General features: G+C 42.2%; 1 protein-coding gene across 2 annotated transcripts in view; it reads left to right on the forward strand.

The window, feature by feature from the left end:
• The window catches only part of SEPTIN14 (septin 14), a 112019-nt gene that overhangs the window by 7265 nt on the left and 83444 nt on the right, over nucleotides 1–21310 (forward strand). For both annotated transcript variants that reach the window (XM_087868534.1, XM_045786094.2), the window contains exons 2-3: nucleotides 8417–8478; nucleotides 14144–14261. The gene's annotated coding sequence lies outside the window, so the exon portion shown is untranslated. The remainder of the gene's footprint in view (nucleotides 1–8416; nucleotides 8479–14143; nucleotides 14262–21310) is intronic.

The raw sequence follows: 21310 nt of genomic DNA on the forward strand, positions 1-21310 counted from the left end.
TTTTGATTGCAGCCTTTAGTCCATTTACATTCAGAGTGATCATTGAAAGATAGGAATTTAGTAATATTGTGTTAGCTATAGAGTTGGTGTCTTTTTTTTTTTTTTTAAGATTTATGTATTTATTTTTAGAGAGAAAGAGAGTACAATCAGGGGGAGAGTTGGAGGGAGAAGGAGAGGGAGAATCTCAAGCAGACTACCTGCTGAGCATGGAACCTGACACAGGGCTTGATTCCATGACCCTGAGATCATGACCTGAGCTGAAATCAGGAGTTGGATGCTTTAACTGATTGATCCACCCAGGTGCCCCTGGAAATGATGTCTTCTTGTGTTTTCTTTTGGGATGAATTCCTCCATCTTGCCATTTTGCCTATATCTCTGTCTTCTGCATGTTAGGAAAGGCTGTTAGCTGTCCTGCTCCTGAGTTTAGTGGGTATATTAAAAAGAGGTCATGTACTGTCAGGGCCTGGCAATTCAGGAAGTGTTTTTGGTGCATGCTGTGTGCACAATGCTGTTGTGTTTTGGCTGCTCGTTCCCTCAGAGCAATCCTTTGCAGATATTCTCCTTGCCTGCACTGGGGAGTGTTTGGATCTTGTCCAGTGTGTGCTGAGTTTTAAAGAGTTGTGTTTTTGGTCAGCTTGTTGAAAAGGCTAGGTCCTATTTCCCCTAGAGCTGAAGCTTTGTAGCACTCCATGCTACAAATAGATTTGGTGCCAGTGCTCGTCTTCTGGTGGAGGGGCTTGGTGGGCTGATTCTTAGGCCGACTTGTTTCAGTGGAAATGCATCTCCAGGGGGCGGTGGGGGGGTGGGGGGGCGGGGGCTTACTGTAAGCAGCTCTGGCCTCCACTAGATGGCGTGCTGTTTTGCGGGAAAAGGCTTTCAGTGCTGAAGGGCATGATGAATATGTCAGCACCCCACTCTCTAACCCTGGAGTTGAAAGTTCGTTTCCCCCACACTTCAGTGAGCCCTGACAGAAGAGCAATCAGTCACACCACATTTTTTTTTTAAAGATTTTATTTATTTATTCGACAGGATAGAGACAGCCAGCGAGAGAGGGAACACAAGCAGGGGCAGTGGGAGAGGAAGAAGCAGGCTCACAGCGGAGGAGCCTGATGTGGGGCTCGATCCCATAACGCCGGGATCACGCCCTGAGCCGAAGGCAGACGCTTAACCGCTGTGCCACCCAGGCACCCCGGATCACACCACATTTGTCTACGGTTTCTATCTGAACCTTGTGTTCACCCTGCCTGTGTCCAAGCTTTTCTATCTCAGGAGCATGACCGAGTTTCAGAACTCCAAATTTTGGGGACTCCTGTGGTATGGACGTGGGCTGTTCTCTCAGGGGAGGCTCTTGCTGCACTTTTGCCATTTGTTGGCTGGTCCCAGGAAAGCAGTCGCACGACCACACAGTGGTTCACAGTTTATGGCAAAACAGAGCAGAAAGCTGGCACCAAGATCCACTGCTTCCATGTTCCTATGTCTGGAAACAGTGCAGTAGTCACCATCCATTCTTCTTGTGACCCAGGAGATCCTAAGACCACCTTGTGACTCCTGGGATTACCCCCTGCTACACCATCTGAGCACCCTTAAGCCAGGCACATCCCCCACATTAGGGAACTTCTAAAAGTTAATGTTTTGCACTCTGCTGCTTATAATACTTTGTGGTAGCCTCCATAAGCAGGCTGTCTCCCTGCTGCTGTATCCACAGCTATATCTTCCCCAAATCAACTCTCTGCACCTCGTACTTTCCAAAAGGTGGTCACTTTTCTACTTACAGACTTGCAGTTTTTGTTCTCTCAGACCTCTGATTGATTTCTTGGGTGTTTGGAATGGTTGGATAACTATCTAGCTGTGTTTGAGGGCTGAGACAAGCTTAGGGTCCCCCTACTCCTCTGATGTCTTAACTTCTCCCCTCATCAGGCCTGTTCCCAATCTCATATATTGCACTCGTCATCTCTGATTCTTTTTTATCTCTTTTATCTCTATGATAAGAGTCTCGCTGATGGGTAATACAATGGCATTAAATTCATATCTTTCAATAATTACTCTGAATGTAAATGGGCTAAATGCCCCAGTCAAAAGACACAGGGTATCAGATTGGATAAAAAAGCAAGATCAATCAATATGCTGTCTGTGAGAGACTCATTTTAGAACTAAGGACACCACCAGACTTAAAGTGAGGGGGTAGAAAACCATTTACCATGCTAATGGACATCAAAAGAGAGCTAGTGTGGCAATCCTTATATCAGACAAATTAGATTTTAAACCAAAGACTGTAATAAGAGATTAAGAGGGACACTATATTCTACTTCAAAGGTCTATCCAACAAGAAGAGTTAACAATTGTAAATATTTATCCCCCTACTATGAGAGCAGCCAATTATATAAAACAATAACAAAATTAAAGAAACACATCAATAATAATACAATTCTAGTAAGGCACTTTAACACTCCATTCAGTGCCATGGACAGATCATCTAAGCAGAAGATCAACAAAGAAACAAGAGCTTTGAAGAACACATTGACCAGATGGACTTCATAGATACATACAGAGCATTCCATCCTAAAGCAAAGGAATACACATTCTTCTCGATTGCACAAGAATATTCTCCAGAGTAGATCACATGCTGGGTCACAAATCAGGTCTCAACTGGTACCAAAAGATTGGGATCATTCCCTGCATATTTTTAGACCACAATGCTTTGAAACTGGAACTCATAAGAGGAAATTTGGAAAGAACTCAAATACTTGGAGGTTAAAGAGTATCCTGCTGAAGAATGAATGGCTCAAACAGGAAATTAAAGAAGAATTTTAAAAATTCACATAAACAAATGAAAATGAAAACACAACTGTTCAAAGCCTTTGGGATGCAGCAAAAGCAGTCATAAAAGGGAAGTATATAGTAATACAAGACTGTCTCAAGAAACAAGAAAGGTCTCAGATGCACAAGGATCTGCAGAAAGAACAGCAAATAAAGCCTAAACCCAGCAGGAGAAAAGAATTAATAAAGATTAGCACAGAAATCAATGAAATAGAAACCAAAAGAACAGTAGAACAGATCAATGAAAGTGGGAGCTGGCTCTTCGCAAGAATTAAAAAGACCAATAAACCCCTGGCCAGAATTCTCAAAAAGAAGAGAAAGGACTCAAAAAAAACTGTGAATGAAAGAGGGAAGATCACAACTGACACTGAAGAAATATAATTGTAAGAACATACTATGAACAACTATATGGCAAAAAATTAGGCAATCTGGAAGAAGTGGATGCATTCTTAGAGATGTAAAAACTACAACACTGAAACGGGAAGAAATAGAAAACCTGAGAAGACCCATAACCAGCACGGAAATTGAAGCAGTAATCAAAAATCTCCCCACAAACAAGAGTCCAGGGCTGGATAAGTTCCCAGGGGAATTCTACCAAACATTTAAAGAAGAACTAATACCAACTCTTCTGAAGCTGTTTCAAAAAATAGAAATGGAAGGAAATTTCCAAACTCCTTCTATGAAGCCAGCATTACCTTGATCCCAAAACCAGATAAAGACCCCACCAAAAAGGAGAATTACAGACCAACACCCTTGATGAACATGGATGCCAAAATTCTCACCAAAATACTAGCCAATGGGATCCAACAGTACATTAAAAGGATTATTCACCACGACCAAATGGGATTATTTCTTGGGCTGCAAGGGTGCCTCAACATCCACAAATCAATCAATATGATACACTACATTAATAAAAGAAAGGACAAGAACCATATGATCCTCTCAATAGATGCAGATAAAGCGTTTGACAAAGTACAGCATCCTTCCTTGATAAAAACCCTCCACAATGTAGGGATAGAGGAAACATGTATCAACATCATAAAAACCACATACAAAAGACCCACAGCAAATATCATCCTCAATGGGGAAAAACAGAGCTTTTCCCCTAAGGTCAGGAACATGACAGGGATGTCCACTCTCACCACTGTTGTTCAACATAGTACTAGCAGTCCGAGCCTCAGCAATCAGACAACAAAAAGAAGAAAAATAAAAGGCATCCAAATTGGCAAAGAAGTCAAACTCTCACTCCTTGCAGATAACATGATACTCTGTGGAAAACACAAGGACTCCACCCCAAAATTGCTAGAACTCATACAGGAGTTCAGGAACGTGGCAGGATATATAATTGATGCACAGAAATCAGTTGCATTTCTATACACTAACAGTGAGACAGAAGAAAGACATATTAAGGAATCGATCCCATTTACAATTGCACCGAAAACCATACAATACCTTGGAATAAACTTAACCAAAGAGGTAAAGATCTATACTCAGAAAACTACAGAACACTCATGGAAGTAATTGAAGAAGACACAAAGAAATGGAAAAACATTCCATGTGCATGGGTTGGAAGAACAAATATTGTTAAAATGTCTATGCTACCTAGAGCAATCTATACATTCAATGCAATCCCTACCAAAATACCGTCAACTGTTTTCACAGAGCTGGAACAAATAATCCCAAAATTTGTATGGAACCAGAAAAGACCCCGAATAGCCAAAGGAATGTTGAAAAAGAAAAGCAAAGGTGGAGGCATCACAATTCCAGACTTCAAGATGTATTACAAACCTGTAATCATCAAGACAGTATGGTACTGGTTCAAAAACAGACAGATAGATCAATGGAACAGAATAAAGAATCCAGAAATGGACTCTGAACTCTATGTAGTGAACAAATCTTCAAAAAAACAAGAAAGAATATCCAATGGAAAAAGTCTCTTCAACAAATGGTATTGGGAAAATTGGACAGCCACGTGCAGAAGAATGAAACTGGATCATTTTCTTACACCATACACAAAAGTAAACTCAAAATGAATGAAAGACCTAAATGTGAGATAGGAATCCATGAAAATCCTTGAGGAGAACATAGGAAACAACCTCTTCACCCTTGGCTGCAGCAACTTCTTGCTGGACATGTCCCCAAAGGCAAGGGAAACAAAGACAAAAATGAACAACAAGGACTTCATCAAGATCAAAAGCTTTAGCAAAACAAAAGAAACAGTCAACAAAACCAAAGACAATGACAGAATGGGAGAAGATATTTGCAAATGTCTTATCAGATAAAGGGCTAGTACCCAAAATCTATAAAGAACTTATCAAATCCAATGCTCAAAAACCAAAAAATCCTGTGAAGAAATGGGCAGAAGACATGAACAGATATTTCTCCAAAGCAGACACACAAATGGCCAACAGACACGTGAAAAAATGCTCCCCATCACTTGGCATCAGGGAAATACAGATCAAGACCACAATGAGATACCACCTCACACTAGTCGGAATGGCTAAAATTAACAAGTCAGGAAATGACAGATTTTCACAAGGATGTGGAGAAAGGGGGAACCCTCTTACACTCTTGATGGGAAAGCGAGCTGGAGTAGCCTCTCTGGAAAACAGAATGGGTGTTCTTCGGAAAGTTAAAAATAGAGCTACCCTACAACCCAGCACGTGCACTATGAGGGATCTACCCCAAAGATACAAATGTAGTGATCTGAAGGGGCACCTGTACCCCAATGTGTATAGCAGCAATGTCCACAATAGCCAAACTATGGAAAAAGCCCAGATGTCCATCGACAGATGAATGGATAAAGATGTGGTATATATACACAATGGAATACTACTCAGCCTTCAAAAAAAATGAAATCTTGCCATTTGCAATGACGTGAATGGAACTAGAGGATATTACGCCAAGCGAAATAAGTCAGTCAGAGAAAGACAATTATCATGTGATCTCGCTGATAGGTGGAATTTAAGAAACAAAACAGAGGATCATAGGGGAAGAGAGGAAAAAATAAAACAAGAGGAAACCAGAAAGAGAGACAAACCATAAGAGACTCTGAATCATAGGAAACAAATTGAAGATTGCTGGAGGGGAGGTGGGTGGGGGTTATGGGGAAACTGGGTGATGGACATTAGGAAGGCACAGTGATGTAATGAGTACTGGGTATTATATACAACTGATGAGTCACAAACCTGTACCTCTGAAATGAATAATACATTGTATGTTAATTAATTAAATTTAAATAAAAGAGTCTTCCTGATGTCTTCTGTTCTTCTTAAGCCCACAGGTATCCTTATGATTGTTACTTTAAAGTATCCATCAGGCATGTTACTTACCTGTTTCACTTAGATCTCTGGCCATGGCCTTAGCTTGTTATCTCATTTGGGATGAATTCCTCCATCTTGGCCTTTTCTCTAAGTCTCTGCCTTCTCTGTGTTAGAAAAGCAAGGTATGTTTCCTGCTCCTGAAAGCAATGGCCTTATGAAGAGGAGGTCAGATAGTGCCCAGTGCCTGGCACTTCAGGGCTCAAAAACCAAAAAATGTCTCTTGAGTGTGCTTGGTGTGCTGTCTGCTATGTGTTTTGGCTGCTCTATCCTTCAGCCAGTCATCTGCAGAAGATTCCCTTTCCTGCAGTGTGCAGTGTTTGGTCCCTGGCCTGAACGTGGCAAGTTTTAACTCAGTGTGCTTTAAGTCTGCTTGATACATGGGACCTGATACATTTCCACTGGAACTGAAGCCCTGCAGAAATCTCTGTTTGGGAGATGCGGTGTGGGCAGGGGTTTGTGCTGGTGTTCTGGGGGAGAGGCCCATGTGCTGGCGCTGAGAAAGCTTGAGTGAGAAGGGCAATCCTGTGGGAGTGCAGGGGGGTGGGTTTTGGTGTTAGCAAGTGAGGCAGCCCATGTCTGTGCTGCACTGCTTCCCGTAGGTGGCTCTGTGTTTATGCTGGGGTGGGGGGTGGGGTGGGAAATGGCATCAACTGGCTCCTTTGCTCCTGGAGAGGCGTCTCCATGAACACTGCCTCTTCAAGGACATACTGCAAGAAGAGTGAATAACTCCCCACTGTGTGCCCCAGGTGTCAGGTGTGCTTCAGATCACTGTTTCCACACTGTTTGCCCCCGGTCGTTTGCCTGCCTTCTATTCAGGAACAGCTCTATCTCAGGCCTCTATACCAGCCAAGCCCACTCACCTTTAAAACTCCAGGCTTTAGGGGCGCCTGGGTGGCTTAGCCTTTAATCATCTGCCTTCGGCTCAGGGCCTGATCCCAGGGTCCTGGGATTGAGCCCTGCATCGAGCCCTGCATTGGGCTCCTGCTCCACTGGGAGCCTGCTTCTTCCTCTCCCACTCCCCCTGGTTGTGTTCCCTCTCTCGCTGACTGTCTCTCTCTCTCTAATAAATAAATACAATCTTTATAAATAAATAAATGCATACATACATACATACCAAAGAACCCTCCAGGCTTTAAGTCTCACTGGTTGCATGAACTCATGAAGTTTAGCCCCTCTTGTTTTTCAAGCCAATGGCTTTGGGGGAAATGTTTTCCTCATGTGTTCCCCTCTGTGTTCCTCTTTCTCTCTTGCCCTTCTCTGTGACCATTGCTCCCTCCCCTCTGCAGCACGCACAATCCATTTTTCCCCGAACCATGTCTCCATACTTCCTACCTTCTTCGATGCAGCCCCCTCTCTCCCTTTAACTGTGGAGTTTGTTCTGTCAGTCTTTAGTCAATTTCTGGGGTATTTAGGATGATTTGATAGTTATCTAGTTGTGTTCATGGGAGGAGGTGAGCCTAGAGTCCTCCTGCTCCACTGCCATCTTCCCCAACTCTCTCTTAATAGTTTTATTTTTAATTTTTTTGAGGAAACTCCATGCTGTTTCTTATGGTGGGCACACCAATTTACATTTCCGCCAACAGTGCACAAGGGTTCCCTTTTGTCCACGTCCTGCCAGTACTTGTTATTTCTTGGTTTTTTGATAATAGCCATTCTGATAGGTGTGATGTGATAGCTTGTTGTGGTTTTGAGTCTCATTTTCACTGGACCTCAGCCTCACACTGCAGGAACATACCCTAGAAGAGTTTGAGAGTGAAGGGAGAAAAGGAGACTGAATCAGATAAGGGGGGCACAGAGCAAGGAGAGGATTGAGGGTCAGGAATTAATGATCCAGCACCTATAAGACCTGAACTTTAGTGGCGGCTGAGAAAACAGGGAAGGGAGGCGTGTTAGGATTGACCCTGAGCAGCTGGAATAGGTAGGAGGCCAGTCAGTCCCCATATTCTGTTTTTCTGGCAGCTTCTAGAATAGCTGCTTCTCCAGCTGCTGGCATATGTAGTGGTAAAATACTATTAAGAGTATGTGCTCTCTCAATCTATTCCTTAGTAGAAGCAAAACTCCCATTGTTACAAATGTGCAAACCAGACTATCTTTTTTATGTAATATAATTGTAATTCTCTGATATCTGCAAACACAACCCAGATCATTTAAGGGGAGAAGTTCCTTCCACTCTTTTCTATGAGATTGGCTTGTATTAAGGGGAAAATAATCATTTGTTTATATAACTAACCAAGGGTCTTTCTGTCCTACATTTTTATCCATGTCACCCTCTCTAGGCCTTCTCAGGACTCTGTGGCTGCTTCCTTTTCCTGACAGACTGATCTATCCATGGATCCAGGTAAGGACTTTCCAAACCACACCTGCCTGTGTATTCCTAACCTGAAGCATCAGAACCCGACAATGCTGTGCCTACGCAGAAGTCTGTCTGGGAAGCCACCAGGTCTGAAACAGACTCTCCTATTCTCTCACTATGTCATTCAAGATCAGGCTTTCCAGAGGAAAGGTATTTGCATCTGACCGCACTGCCCAAGGGATCCATTCTAGATGCTGACTTCTGCTCAGAAATGCAGGTGCTCACAGTCCTCATTCATTTAGGAAGTACTCACGTGGGGCGCCTGGGTGGCACAGCGGTTAAGCGTCTGCCTTCGGCTCAGGGCGTGATCCCGGCATTATGGGATCGAGCCCCACATCAGGCTCCTCCACTATGAGCCTGCTTCTTCCTCTCCCACTCTCCCTGTTGTGTTTCCTCTCTCACTGGCTATCTCTATCTCTGTTAAATAAATAAATAAAATCTTAAAAAAAAAAAAAAAAAAAGGAAGTACTCACGTAAATGCCAGTCCTGTGCCAGTCAGGCTCCGTTTTGGGCAATGAGAACCTATACATAACCATTAAATAAAAAACCTGACAAGGTTTCAGTCTACTTGAACATTACAATCAGACAGACAATAAACCCCCTAAAAACCAGACATTTAATATAATGCCGACGAGTGATAAGTGATAGGATCTAAAACAAAGCCAGATGGCAAGGTTAATAAGGATGAGGATTTGCATTTTTAGCATTGTTGGTTTATAAGCTCCTCTGGAGCTTCCCAGGTGTAATCTCAAACTGGCCCGTATACACGGCAGTGGACAGGGAGAGACCTGCCCAACCTATTCCAGATTGGTAGTTGGCAGGTTTAATAAGCAAGGGAACTTACATATGAGGCTAGTCTTCAGTGACTGCAAGATGAAGAGATCTCCGCACCCATCCAAACCATCTTAAAAGTTTATATAAAGGCCTTGACTGTGTTCAGTCACATTTACCTTCCAGATTGTCTCAATACCACATCGTTATCTCAAGGCCATGTATGTCTTCGGGAAAGCCACTGGGAGCAGGAGGGCAAGTGGAATGCATGTTCCAAGGATGGTGGAGGTGGTAATCTTCAGTTGTTGGAGTCCAGCTCACGTGTGAAATGGCAGTCGCCTCTTCTCAATGACCTTCCCAGTAATCCATCCTTCATGACCAGCTCTTACAATCTTAGGTGCCCCTTTCCGCAATATGCCCTGAGAAGTCAGCAAGGTGTTTCATTAGCACAGAGGTGGCTCCTTTTGCAGCTGGGTGCATTGAAGGCAAGTGCCACAGCACAGGCTCATGTAAGAGAAAACACAGATTAAGACAGTAATTCCCAAAATCAGTGACAGTTTTTCCACCAAAAGCCCCCATGATATGAACCATTGATTTATTAAGTCCTCTAGACCGGGAGTCACATCACTCAGGGTATTCCCTTGTATCCTTGTATAAATTAATTGGAGGATGCATTAACAGAGTTCACCAAATACGAACATACAACATCCTGTTTGGATAATGGCACAGATGCCTTCTTACAAGGCAGTAGTAATGCCCAAGGCCATCTTATTTTGGAGAACAGCTTTTTTTTTTATTAGGGGCATTTCAGTGTTCAGTAAGGACAGGTTCTGTTGACTATTATTTAAACCTTTCTGGGTGAAGTTAGCAAAGGTTTCTACACGTGCTGTAACATACTCCAGGCCAATGCAGGGGAAGAAGACAGCAGCCAAATGATCATTATCGGTGGTAAACAGAACATGCCCACCTGGCCTTGAGGAGCGGGAAGTTTGCAGTTTTAGGAACTTAACCTGGTTGTATATACCATACATACTAGCTAGTGGAGGCAGAACTGTCAGGCATAAAGAGATGAACTGGGGGCAGGATATGCCAGACTAAAACCTTGATTTTCTTCCCTCTTTCAGTGGTGCATGTTCCATTCCAGGTATAGTGCACTTCACCAGGTCCAGCTTGCAGCAGACGATGTAATCCAGGGTAGAATGAGTACTTCCCCCTTTCCAGGGATGCTTAGTAATTCACCCATCCTGATGGAATGTCCCATTTTAAGTTCCAGTAGATAATGGGATTTACCTTTTTCCAGGGGTGATGGAGCTTGGTGTTCTCAGTAACATAGCACATTCATTCACCGTAAGAGCCAGGATAATGACTATTACCAAGACTTTCATACCTTTATGGTATTGGGTGCCTCAACAGGGACTCCAGTCTGACATTAGGCCCTTTTGGTTGATCAAATCTATTAAATCCTGGCACAGTACTTTGGTGCACCCAGCCAAGATGGTTTCACTTGTTAATAATTTAAGATGCTGCTTTAATATTCCATTTTTTCTTTCTACCAACCCTTATAGGAATGATGGAACTTCCATTAAATGTCATATTTAATCTTTTATTGCCCAGTCTTGCATATTATGACCTTTAAAATGTGATTCCTGATCTCTGTCTAGTTGTTAAGGATATCCATCCTGGTGTTCAGCTTTTTTAACCCCCTAACAGTAGCAGCCTGGTTTGCATGGCAATAAGGGAAAGCTTGGGTTAGTCCAGACTCAGTGTTCATACAAACCAAGTCATATTTGGGACCCTCTCTCAGAGGGAGGAGGCAAGTGTAATCAATTTGTCAGTCCCCTGCTGGTTGGGAACTTTGGTGCATGGTCCCAGATTCCTTTGGCAGAAGCCTTGGGAATTGTTTAGAAAATATAGGACATGCTGTTACCGTATTAACCAAGTCGCTGTACTTCCAAGGACAATCTGGTGCACTTGGCAATATGTAATCCCAACAAAGCACTGCAGTGACCTTTCCTTCTGTGCACCCAATGTGCTGTATCTACTGAGGAATCAGTTATTAGAGCTTACACCCAACCTAGGGCATTAGCTTCCTCACGGCCAGGGGTGTCAATGCCTTATGGGCTAGGATATGAAAAACAGTGAAGACTGGCTCTGGCTCTTGTAGATGAACTCAAATGTCTCTCCATATATCCTGACCACACAAAGGTTTATTCATGATTATACATTCCTCAGTTACCCATTGCCCCATTCAAAGGGTTAATCTCTTTAGAACGGTCCAGATTAGTCCAACCGTCAGTGTACAGGGTTAATGGCCAGGGCTCATGAGTGATCACCAGTCGAAACACTCTGAGTTTAGCCATTGACGTACTGTGGTTTATTCCTTCTTGAGAGGTTCCGCTTGGAGAAGCACTGTATACACAGCTAGGAGCTGTTGCTCTATGGGGTATATGGGTTTTACTCCCTTCCAGACAAAAATCCTAGGGACATGCTCTCCTTCTTTGTTTCTGCTACAGTGCCATCCATACCTTCTGGAGTTACAGGCACATCTAATGAAATAATAACCCTGCTTGGGAGATGCTTAGGTTTTCAATTTGCTTCATTAGTATTTTTGTCTTCTCAAAGGTGGTTGCTACTCTAATCCCCATTCCTACCTGTGCCCTTTCTTTACCAGGCAGTATAAGAGACTGAGGCACTGTGCCAGGCAGGGAATAAAAGTCCTTAAAACCCTAAAAATCCTTACAAAGGTTTGCACCTTCTTCACATTCTTAGAGTCGTATAAGCTTGCACCTTATCGATCACAATTTCTCAGATAATGCGAATCTTACCTGACTTAAGGACCCCCAAAACCTTATGGTGGTGCCTGGGCCTCGATTTATCTGTGGGTTCCCTATCCATCCTCTCCCTCCCAGATGTTCCAGCAAAGCCTGCAAAGTGTCATGTAGCAGAGGCAAGGCTTCACATGTTAACATTATATCATCCATGTAGTGGTCTCATTTTATTGATGTGAGCAAGGAGAACAGGGACAGGTCTCAGGTTCCTGTCTCATGATATATTGTGAGGCTATGCGGGTAGCTTTAGGGAAGCACATGGAAGGCTCATTATTGTCCCTCCCACAAGAAGGGAAATTGATCTTCGTTATCAGAAACCTATCAAAGGTTTCTCCTTGAATCTTCTTGATTCCATGAATCTTCCTGAAGGTTGAGGCACTTTTACAGGAACACTTTTTTTTTCTTTTTTTTGCCACAGCATCAGAGTAAAACAATAATTGTTTGCAAGTGACAAAAGACTTTAAGATGGCCGTGTTTAAAAATCTGGTGAAATTTCCTTATCATGCAGTTGACCAGGGTATTTTGGTATTCTGTGACATATATTTTAAAATTATGACTGATAACGTTATACCAGGATATATTAGATTTCAAATATATTCTAAAGAAAGTTTAGGATCACTTCTTATTTGTCGGTGTTTCCCATAAAATGGAACCTATGCAAAAAGTTACATAGTTTTAAAAAAACCTTTATAGAGAAGACTCAGTGTTCTTAATGTTCTTAACTAATCAAAGACCTCATAAAGACTAAACACAGAATCTTTGTTTTCTAGACAGATTTCATTAAGAGTAAAGAAAAATCTTTGTGTACAATTTCTTGTTATTCTCTTAACAAGAGACTTTTGTCCTTTCAACAGAAGGAAAACCCAATTCTAATTTTGCACCAGTGTACCTTTGTACCATTCTCCCTTTTTTTTCTTTTTTTTTTTTAACTCTGGGAGCAGTGTTCTGGTTATCTGCTGGGGTGTTTACATTTCGGAGACAGAAGATTTACAACTTTGAAAGACAGAAAAAGAATGCAAATTTTCTTTTAGGAGTGTTTTGGGAAGTTAATACTCAAAATTTTCCTTCATATTAAGGGCTAGAGAACATGGCATTTCTTTTTTTCATCGACCACCATAGCATTCTCCTCATCATTCTCATTATTTCCCCAGAGATTTCATCCGTTACCATCCTGATTAGGCTTTGTCAAAAGCACCTGGATCTTAATCCAAGACATCTTCTGCCCTTCTAGCTTTGCAAAACAATACGCTAATGCCTCTCATTTATCATCCTGCTCTTCCACCTTATCTGCCAGCCCCAAAGGTAGCAGAGAAGTGGACAACTTCTTGCCCTTCTGTAGTCTCAGTTCTTTAAACTTTCTAATGAGTTTTATCCTTTAGCTGGGCATCAGTGGCCAGTCAAACTGTCAACAGTAGAGGCCAGTCCATTGCAACAGCCATTTGTTTCCCTTCCCTGTGGCAGTGTGTTATACACAGTTCCTCACATGAGCCCCTTAAAGTAACCAGTGTTTTTGGGGGGGTCATATTCATACAGTGATCTATAAGCTGTGATATACAAGCCATCTCCTCCCCATACAGTCATTGATCAACTTGGGATTTTCCCTACAGATGCTCCTTTCCCAAGGCTGGGAACATAATTAAGGTTGTACCGGCCACCACTCCCAACACAGAGGCCAATGGCCAACTCAGAATTTCCCCTATGAATGACTCTTTCCCAAGGCTAGTTTCTTTGGCCTTCTGGCTGGCTTGCAAATTGTCAGTTCCCAAGCTCCTCTAGAGCTTCCCAGGTATAATCTGAAACAGGCCCCCATCTACATAGTAGGCAGGAAGAGACCGAAGAAAGAGGCAGGCCACTAAAGATTGGTAGGTGGCAAGTTTAATAAGCACGGGAAGTTACATTTAAGGCTAGTCTTGGGAGACTCCAAAATGAGTAGATCTCTACAACCACCCACCCAATCCTAAAAGTTTATATAGAGACTTTAACTGGGTTTGGTCACATGTACTTTCCAGGTGGTCTTCACATCATTATCTCAAGACTATGTATATCCTTAGGGCAGCCTCTGGAAGTGTAAAAAGCAAATGGAATGCACATTCCAAGAACAGAAGAGGAATTGAGGAGCTTCTGTGTTGCAACTCACGGGTGAACTGGCAGGCACCTCACCCTTCCCCAGTAAGTATCCTCTTGGAGAATGTAACAGAACACAGGCATAGAGAAGTGAAAGTACAAGCCATGTGAAGGTCTGGGTGAGGAGGATCCCAGAAACACTGACAAGAATGTGGAGCAACAGGAATAGTCCCATATCGCTAGTGGGAATACAAAATGGTACACCCGCTTTAGAAGACGTTATGGTGATTTCTTACAAAACTAAGCATAATCTTACCATCCAATTCAGCAGTTGTGCTCCTCAGTATTTACCCAAAAAAGTTGAAAACATGTCCACACAAAAACCTGCACACAATGTTTATGACAGCTCCGTTCATAATTGCCAAAACTTGGGAGTAACCAGGATGCCCCCTAGTAGGTGAGTGGATAAATAAACTGTGGCACATCCAGACGGTGGAATATTATGTAGAGCTAAAAAGAAAGAAGCTGTCAAGCCATGAACAGACACGAGGAAGCTTAAATGTATACTACTGAATGAAAGAAGCTAGTCTGAGAAGTCTGCATACTCTGATTCCAACTATATGACATTCAGAAAAGGCAAAATGATGGAGCTAGTGAGAAGATCAGTGGTTGCCAGGAGTTGGAAGATGGAAAGGGATAAATTGGTGAAGCACAGAGGACACCATAGTGATGGATATGCATTTACCCAAACCCATAGGCTGTACAACACCAAGAGTGAACCCTAATGTAAACTACGGCTTAGGATGAGGTGTTAATGTATGTTCATCGATTTTACCAGATGTACCACTGTGGTGGGAGATGTTGATAGGGAGGCTATGCATGTGTGGGGAGGGATAGAGAGTAAATGGAAAATATCTGGACCTTCCCCTCAATTTTGTTATGAACCTTAAACTCCTCTTAAAAAATGAGTCGAGAGGGGCGCCTGGGTGGCTCAGTCGTTAAGCGTCTGCCTTCGGCTCAGGGCGTGATCCCGGCGTTCTGGGATCGAACCCCACATCAGGCTCCTCTGCTGGGAGCCTGCTTCTTCCTCTCCTACCCCCCCGCTTGTCTCTCTCTCACTGGCTGTCTCTGGGTCAAATAAATAAATAAAATCTTAAAAAAAAAATGAGTCGAGAAAGAGAGAGAATCCAGGCAAAGGGAACAACACACCCAAGTACTTTGGGTGGGTATTGGCTTGATGAGTTCAAGGAAGAGAAAGAAGGCCAGTGTGGCTGGAGTCAATAATTAGTTAAGGACAGGGAGATAGGGGATAAAAGACAGGTAATGGTAAGGTTATGTTAAGACCTTATGACAAGCAAAGAGAAGTTATAGGTTACAGATTACGGTAAGAAGTCACATTTGTTTGTTTGCTTATTCGTTTGATGAGAAGCTGTGCCAGACCCAGTTGTGGAAATAAACAAAGACCATCTACGTGAGAACAGAGTCTGTTCATTCAGAGCTTGCTATAGCAAAAGAGTCAGCCGCTATCTCCTGTATTTGGCGGAGACTCAAAGGCAAGCAGAGAAGTGGGAAAACTTCATAGCAGAAAAAAGGAAAAGGTTCAGGCATACTTTGATTGGATGTTGTTGGCATGGAGAAGCCGGAGGTGGTATAACTAGGAGAAGGGCATCATTTTTTTTAAAAAACTTTATTTTTATTTTTTAAATTTTATTTTATTTAAATGCGATTAATTAACATATAGATATATTATTAGTTTCAGAGATAGAGTTCAGTGATTCATCAGTTGTATATAACACCCAGTGCTCATTACATCACTGCCCTCCTTAATGCCCATCATCCAGATACCCCATCCCCCCACAACCCTCCCTCAGCAACCCTCAGCCATCAAAAAAATGAAACATTAACGTTTGCAATAACGTGGATGGAACTAGAAGGTATTATGCTAAGCGAAATATGTCAATCTGAGAAAGACAGTTATCATAGGAGAAGGGCATCTTATGTGATAAGTTTGGATAGCATATTCAGCTTTCTTTGGTTGGCCCTAAGTTAGAAGATGAGGCAATTTCTGAGCCAGTGCTTTAGACAGAAATTGTGGTTTGGATTCCTGGAGAATTGTAGATCAGAGTGTATTACATATGCTCTGTCCATGTTAGTTTGTAGATTCAGTCTCTCAGTGTATGTGCCTTCCGGTGTTTTCCCAGGAATGGTTTTCTGCTTGAAGCAAATGCAGACATTTCAGGAAGATCCTCTATTACCACCTGCATTCTTGGAAGCCATAGAAGAGAGATTTTCATCTTCCCCGCAGGGGGAGCTCATTGGGATCTACTACTGATTTCATGGCAGGGGCCACACCATTGTGATGCCTTGCCTCCTTATCCTAGCACTGACCTATTGTTCCAAGTCTTCCATATTGCTCACTGGCGTGACCCAACAATACTTTGCCTCCTACTTCCTAGCTAGGCTTCCTTGATGCCTTGTGTGAAATGTTGTGAAAACACTGGGCATTCTCTACATGTGCACCAGTTTTCCAGAAGATGTGCAAGGCTGCAGGCTGTTGTTGGGAAGCTGCGGGACAGCACTGGGTGAACACTGACCCATGCTGTGGATGCTGCTGTGTTTCTCTCGGGGACTTCCCTCATGGTTGTAACAGCACTCCAGTTGGGCTTAAGGGTTAACTTGCTTCAAGTTAACACACTCTTTGCTTGCTGACCCAAGGCCCTTGATACAAATCAAGGACAACTGATTTACTCTCTTGGAGATTTGCAGACCACTGGCCTTGGGGAATGAAGGACCAGAACTTTCCCAGGCCACAGAGGCCAGCAAGTCTGTTTGAAGCCACCTCAGCTTTCTGATTAGCTCAGCAATCTTTTAGCAAAATGTTTTTCTTGAAGGTCACTCAAATGACTTTACTGACTTCCCTTTGCACATCTGTAGATCTTGCCTTCCTTTGCAGAAAGAACAGAGTACTCTTGCACAACCCCCAGGTACCAAGGAACTAGACCTTCTTGCACAACATTTGAGCACTGAGATAACTGTAGCTGGCATCATCAAGTCTGTACGTAATTGAGAAATGTCACAGACTACTGCACTCCATTAGCTGCTTAAACCTCTTTAAAAGTCGCTGGGACAGGCAGAAACCTTAGATTTGGCTTTTGGACAAGAGTCTGCCTTCTCCAGTTTTCCAGATTCCTGAATAAAGCTCATACTCCTTTCCAGTCAAAACTTGTCTCTTGAGTATTGGCCTTGTGAGCAATGGGCAGCCAAACTTGGGTTCAATAACATGGTTGCCTGCAGAGGATGTGAGGAGCAACCAGGAAATGTGAGGAGTTGAAGCCCCAGTGAGTGAACTTGAACCGGCAAAAGCTAAGAAAAAGGACAGAGATGATGTATCAGTTCTGTATTCCTTTCCATCCAATGAACTTTTGTGAAATGCAATGTTTTATAAATCATCTAGTTTATCTGGAAATGTGCCATGAGATAGAGTAAAAATGATTTCACTGAACTGGATTCTACTGAATATGAGATTCAACTGGCCATTTTGGGGTGCTGTGCCACTGAACCAACAGGAGAGAGAGAGAGAGAGAATGAATGAATTTAATGGGTAGGGTGATTGATCTACATTACCGAGAAGAAATGGGGTTGTTGCTATACAATACAAAAAGGACTATGTATGTAACTTGGAATTCTCTGAGAGTGCTCTTAGTACTTTCATAATTGATAGTGAAGTGCAGTGAAGAAAAGGAGGAAGAAGGAGGGGGAGGAGGGGGAGGAGGAGAAGATGGACGCGGAGGAGGAGAAGAAGGACGTGGAGGAGGAGGGGGGAGGGGAGAGGACGAGTGAAAAGGGAGGAGAATAAAAGAAAAAAGGCAGAATAATTGAGAACTTAAAACTTTCAGGAATGAAGATTTGGGTTACTCAACTAGGTAAAGAACATAGAGCAACTAAGCTGATGGAAAGCAAAGGAAATGTGGAAAGGGTTGAAGAATGAAGTAGTGACTATCAACTATGACCTCTTGACCAATTACAGAAAAAAAGAATGTAGTGTCTTTGCACTTTTTTCTTTGCTTGAAATATGTAGGTTTATTTGTGTGCAACGATCATTTTCTTTTCTCCCCTTCCCATGTTATTTTATATACAACTTGTTGGAGGTTAAATCAAAAGTTAGTCTCCAGGAAATCAAATATTCAGTGTGACTGACTGAATTTGAGAAGTAATTAAGAGCCAGCTACTTTTAGAATTGTGTATTTCCTTATTCTAGGGAAAGAATAAGAACTTACTTTTAAGACCGAGATCTGTATCTTGTTCGGTGAATACATGGGTTGTTTTGTTGATGTATTAGAGTTCAAACGGGTGTTCAAGGGTACATATGAAAACTGAATAGTTAAAAGAATAGAGTGTGCTAATTAACAGTGTGTTTCCTCTCAACTCTCAGTTCACTCTTTATTTTTTGCTATGTGAAACTTTATATCAACCTATTATTTTTCCTTTTCCGGCCAGTATATTAAGCTTTAGCAGCAGAAAGCACTGGAGAAATATTGCAAAAGGAAGGAGTTTTTCCTTTCTAGTTCTGGTGGCTTATAGGCCAGGATATCGGAGAGCACATCTTTTTTTCTCCACTGCTTGGTCAATGTGATTTTTCCAATATTAGATTCAGGTAGGGCACAGCTTTCTACAGCATTTGATAAATGTGTACTTTCTCCAGCCCTTGACTTGGGCAGCAGCAGAGACCCCAGATATTATAGGCTTGTACCCCAGCCCAGGTCTCTACTTCCCACACCATTTTGTGAGTTTCGTATATGTGCATGCCTGTGGCCCTATGGCTCTAGAGCTGGCTGCTTGACCTGCATTTTGAGCAGCAGCCAGTGATGTCCCAGACCAAACCATACACTAGGTTCCCACAGAGGTAGGCTTTGTAAGCTCCCAGTTCCAGCAGTACCTACAGGGGTGTCCTGTCTCCCTCTGCAATCCCACCCTTTAGTCTATACTCACCTGTGCCTCAAAAGTATGCTTCTGCTTGCCCAGATGAAGGAATGAAGGAATGAAGGAAAGACCTGCTCTGACCTAGGCCATCCAGGGCATTTCTTTATTACTGTTAAATAACGTCTGAAACAACCTTCTAAGTTTGTTCTTTCTTGGATACATTTCCTCAGTCGTAGAGTATGTTCTAGAGCTCTCTTTCCATCTTTTTACATATCCCATCATAGCTTAATAATTTCTTATATTAAACTTATTTAGAGGAGAGGAAGATGGCAGTGGAGCAGGAGGACCCGAGGCTCCCCTTGTCCCACAAACACAACTAGATAACTATCAAATCGTCCTCGATTCCCCAGAAATTGACCTGAAGACTGACAGAACAAACTCCACAACTAAGGGGAGAGAAGAAGCCACATCAAAGAAGGTGGGAAGTACAGAGATGTGGTTTAGGGGAGAAACAGATTGTAGGTGCTGAGAAGGGGAGGGAGCCGTGGTCACAGAGAAGGGCAACAGAGAAAGCACACAGAAGAGCATACAAGGAGAACGTTTCCCCAAAGCCATTGGTTTGGAAAGTGGGAGGGGCTGAAATTTCATGAGTTCTTTTTTTTTTTTTTTTAATTTTTATTTTGTTATATTAGTCACCATGCAGCACATCCCCAGTTGTTGATGCAATGTTCCATGAGTCATTATTTGCATGTAACACCCAGTGCACCATGCAATACGTGCTCTCCTTAATACCCATCACTGGGAATGAACCATGAGAGACTGTGGACTCTGGGAAACAAACTGAGGACTTCATGAGTTCTTTTAACCAGCGGGGCTTAAAGTCTAGAGTTTTATTTTACTTTTTAAATTTTTTAATTTAAATTCAATTTAATTAACATGTACTGTATTATTAGTTTCAGAGGTAGAATTCAGTGATTCGTCAGTTCCATACAACACCCAGTGCTCATTACTTCAAGTGCCCTCCTTAATGCCCATCACCTAGTTTCCCCATCCGCCCAACAACCTCCCCCCCAGCAACCCTGTTTGTTCCCTATAGTTAAGAGTCTTTTATGGTTTGCCTCCCTCTCTGCTTTCCTCTTAGTTTATTTCTCCTTCCTTTCCCCTATGTTCAGCTGTTTTGTTTCTTAAATTCCACATATGCGTGAAATCATATGGTATTTGTCTTTCTTTGACTGACTTATTTTGCTTAGCATAATCCCCTCTAGTTCCATCCATGTCATTGCATATGGCAAGATGAAGCTGGTTGGTGCCATTCCTCTCCCAGAGCCCTTTATGATTATATGGTGTCCTCCTTTGTCTCTTGTTACAGTCTTTGTTTTAAGATTTATTTTGTCTGATATAAGTACTGCTACTATGACTTTCTTTTGACATCCATTTGCATGGTATGTTTCTCTGTCCCCTCCCTTTCAATCTGCAGGTGTCTTTAGGTCTAAAATGAGTCTTTTGTAGGCAGCATATACATGGATCTTATTTTTTTTTTAATCTATTCAGTCACCTTATATCTTTTGATTGGGCCATCTAGTCCATTTACATTCAAAGTAAGTATTGATAGGTATGAGTTTATTCCCATTTTATTACTTGTTTTGTGGTTATTTCTGAAGTTTTTCTGTGATCCTTTCTTCTCTTTCTCTCTTTCATGGTTTGCTGGTTTCCTTTAGTGATATATTTGGATTTCTTTCTTATTCTTTGCATATCTTAGTGATTTTTGATTTGTGGTTACCATTAGGTTTGTATATACCACCTTCTGCATATTAATTTGATGGTTGTTTAAGTTTGAACCCACTCTTATTCTCTCCTCCCCATGTTTTAGGTATATGGTGTCATATTTTATATCCTTTTATTTCATGAGTTCCTTTACTGATTTTTTTTTTACAGAAACATTCATTTTATTGTTTTTGTGTCTCCTATTTTTATGCTGTCACTCTTTCTTTCTCCTCAAAGACTTTTGTTTGTCTGGGAAACTCTTTAAGTCTCCCTCTATTCTAGAATGATAGCCTTGTTGGAGAGCTCATTCTTGGCTGCAGATTTTTCCCCATTCAGCACTTTGAATGTATCATGCCACTCCCTTATGGCTTGCAAAAATTCTGCTGAAAAATCCACTGATAACCTTATGAGGTTTCCCTTGTATGTAACTGTCTACTTTCATATTGCTGCTTTTAATTTTTTCTTCTCTC

Source organism: Ursus americanus, chromosome 2 (assembly GCF_024610735.1).
Source record: "Ursus americanus isolate L20-20 chromosome 2, mUrsAme1.1.p, whole genome shotgun sequence".
NCBI lineage: Eukaryota > Metazoa > Chordata > Mammalia > Carnivora > Ursidae > Ursus > Ursus americanus.